The 3,543-nt window shown below is 59.0% G+C and overlaps 1 long non-coding RNA gene across 1 annotated transcript; it reads left to right on the top strand.

The window, feature by feature from the left end:
- The first annotated feature begins 367 nt into the window (after positions 1 to 367).
- On the top strand, positions 368 to 3,205 carry LOC147582869 (uncharacterized). The gene is made up of 2 exons (XR_015249589.1): positions 368 to 1,341; positions 1,474 to 3,205. It is a non-coding gene; the product is annotated as an uncharacterized LOC147582869 (long non-coding RNA).
- The last annotated feature ends 338 nt before the right edge of the window (positions 3,206 to 3,543 follow it).

The following is a 3,543-nucleotide window of genomic DNA, read 5'->3' as shown; positions in this document are numbered from 1 at the left end:
TCAGGGGCGCGTAGGGGCAGCATCCGCTTCTGAGGGGGGCGGTCGGCACGGGCCCACACGAACAGGTCCCCGGGCCCGGGCTTCGGCCCCGGGAGCCCCTCTGGGTGCCGTGCAGCCAGGGCAGGGGAGGAGGAGCTGGGGAGCCGCACACGAGTCCTGAGGTCTCCCGTCCAAACTGCAGACTGCCACATCCTGTCGCTCTCCACGTGGGCCCCTGGCGGGCGGAGGTGACCTCCTGCCTTGTGCCTGAAGCTGGAGGAGGGCCCCTCGCTTGGTGCGGCGTGGTTTGGGTCCGGTTCAAGGTTCATTCTGGGGGAACGGGGGCAGAGCTCGGCCACGGAGCCCCTGCCGCCTGCCCGCGGTGGGTGGGAGTCCTGAGACCTCGGGGCTGAGAAGGGTGGCAGCATCTGATACCCGTTTCCTTGCGCTCTCCCGCCAGTGGGAGCTGGGAAGGAGTCACGTCTTGCTGGCCTCTCTCCCGCCTGCGGCCAGGGTCCTGAGTTCTTGGCCACCTGGGCCTGCCCCCCGGAATGTTCTGTACCTGGGAAGTGATGCTCATGTGTGGCCAGAGATGCACGTGGTCTGAAGGTGGCGGGGGGGGGGGGGAGGGGGGGACGGCCAGACCTCCCAGCGCCCCACCTGCCATGGCTCTGGATGCGTCCTGGGACGGCACCCCGCCCCCACAGCCGGCGGCCCCTGCCTCCCATCAAGAGCTGCCTCTGACCCTGCTCTGCCGGCTTCCCTTATGCTGCTGAGTCACGTCCCGGATCCCACTCTGGGCAGTTGCGACTTCTGGCTGGGTTGTCAGCAGCTGAATGTCCTTCCTGCCCCTTGACAGGAAAGTTGCAGCTCTGGAAAATTACCAGGCCAGGAAGCAAGGGAAGTTTCTGCCCTGGGGAGGCTGACAGAGGAATTTCCCAGGTTGGTCCCAGCCTGCGAGGAGAAATACTGACTCCTGGCAACCTTTATAATTTTTTTTTCTTTAATTTAAGTAGGCTCAACGCCCAGCATGGGGCTTGAACTCACGACCTCGATATCAAAAGTGGCATGCTCCACCGACTGAGCCGGCCAGGAGCCCCACCCGGTAGCCTTTATTAGAACCGATTTCCTCATTCTGGGGCAGCCGGGAAGGCTGTGTCCCAGACTGCGCTCGTGGACCCAAGCCAGTCTGTTCAAGAGAAACTCGGTCCTTTGTGAGAGGTGGAGACTCTAAGCGGACTCCTTCCAGAAAGCACGGGAACCCCCAGTGACGGCCTGAAGTGACTAAAACACGGCCAGGAGGCACATCCCTGCCCCAGCCCTCCCTAGGCAAACTTTGTGTTCAACGCACCTGAGAGTCAGGTAAATACCGATAGCAGGTTAAATACGAGTTGAACCATTAGAACAGAAAATACAGCTGCCGAGCAGCCCAGAGAGGCTGCGGGTTCCGGGAGGGGCAGGCCCAGCACTGACTGAGCTCGCCGCCCGGCACAGGTCGTTCGCTTCTGTAGGAACCACTGATCTGGACACCCGCCTCCCCCCCTCTGTCTCTCTGCCGCTGGCCCGCGTGTTTGTCGCGCCCACGTGGGTGTCGCATGGCGCACAGTTCCGGGGAAGGCTCCCGAACGCTCCTGAGGAGAAGCCACTGAGGAGTTATGCACAGCTCAGCCCTGGACGCAGCACGCGAACCTGATGAGCGGAGCTGTGGACAACCCCAGCAACCTGACGGGGGCCCCCGAGCAAGGGGCTTCGAGGCCAAGTTTGATACTGAAAGAGAAAGCCGGCTGACAGAGGCACACGTGGCACCCGAGGATGCCTGCAGGGTGACATCCACCCGTCTGAGCTGCTCTGCCGTCCAGCACCCACGGGGAGGGCCAGTACGCAGGCAGGCCTCAGTTTGCCCATCTGTAAGATGGGGACCCAGCCGCGCTGCAGGGAGAGCAAAGGAGGCTGTGCCACCAGGGGCAGGGGCCGCGTGAGCCGTCCGCAAGGGTCCTGGGGCCACCCTCCCAGCAGGTGCTCACAGTTAAGAAACACAGACTTAGACTGTATCTCTTCCTGCTTCAAACCCTCCACGCTCCCGGGAACCTCCCCGCACTCAGCACCCACGCTCCTTCCCTCAAAGGCCACGTGAGTCTCCTGTTGCTGCTGTGACAAATCACCGCGAGCCCAGGGCTGAAAACGACACACGGTCCCAGGGCCGAAGTCCAACCCGGCCTCACCGGGCTGCAGGTGTCCACAGGATGGAACTCCTTCCGGAAGCTCCAGGAGAGAATCCGGGTCCTTGTCTGTTCCGGCTCCTGGGGGCAGAGGCCTGGGGTGGGGGGCATGGAGTCTCCACAGAAGCACGGTGAATAGAGAAGAGTCGAGCTCTGGGCTCCCGGGACCCTCGCTGTAGGACTTGTCGCGTCCTCCGCTCCCCATCAGAGTGGGTCTCCGAGAGCGGCCGGGTCGGCCTGGTGCGCCAGCTCACGCGGCCTTGGAGTCCTTGCTCATCCCTCAGAACACCGAGTGTCACCTTATGGCCGTTAACCCAGGTGGGCTGCCTGCAGGCGGGGGGCTGGCAACATGGGTTTTGAAACCCCAGTCCCATCCGGCAACCACAGAGTGCTTTAATCTGACTTTAATTAGGTCAGATTTAAAAATGTTAATGACAGGGGGTGCCTGGGGGGCTCAGTCAGTTAAGCATCGACTTTGGCTCAGGTCATGATCTCACGGTTCGGGGGCTCGAGCCCCACGTCGGGCTCTATGCTGACAGCTCGGAGCCTGGAGCCTGGTTTGGATTCTGGGTCCTCTCTCTCTCTGCACCTCCCCTGCTCCTGCTCTGTCTCTGCCTCTCTCTCAAAAGTGAATAAACATTAATAAAAAAAATTTTTTTTTTTAGGTTTTAATGACAGTTCAGTTACTGAAAACTTTTATGTATGTTTGGAACAACTTAGGTAAATGTCCCTTTTGGACTATAAATCTTATGAAATGTAAGTACAATCAATCATATCTGATAACAAGTTTAGCGAGTAAATTGAAAAGTGCTGTAAGTGTAACAAAGACACTGGACTTTGAGGACTTATAGAAAAAAAGGAAAGTATCCCACCAATAATTCCTTATATTGATCACATGTGTAAGTGGTAAGTTTTGGCTCTGTTGGATTAAATAAGATATTCTTTCTCTTTTCCCTTAAGACAGATCTTGCTCAGCCCAGGTAAATAAAACGTATTATTACAGTTAACTTCGCCCATTTCATGTAAAAATTACCCACGTGGCTCCATTATATTTTTATTGGACTGTTTCATTCCGGGTGCGCCAAGTGTAAAAAACCCAAGCAAAGCCCGGCGGTTTTGCGGCGCCACCTAGTGGAACCGCGGAGAGAGTGCGTTCTCTGGAGAGCCGGCGCGTGGGTGCCGGAGTGCGACCCCCGGGGGCGGGGTGGGGAGAGCAGGGCTCCGTCCCCGCGCCCGAGAGGGAGTCCGGCCACCGTCGCCGCAGGGGCTGGAGGCCTTTCCTGCAAACCCCGAAGCCAACTGCAAACAGCAAGGCTGGCGCAGCGGGGACCAGCCGCGTGCAGTG

This window comes from Puma concolor, chromosome A3 (genome assembly GCF_028749965.1).
Source record: "Puma concolor isolate L17-30 chromosome A3, mPumCon1.1.hap2, whole genome shotgun sequence".
Classification (NCBI taxonomy): Eukaryota; Metazoa; Chordata; class Mammalia; order Carnivora; family Felidae; genus Puma; species Puma concolor.
This window is presented reverse-complemented; position numbering and strand designations above follow the sequence as displayed.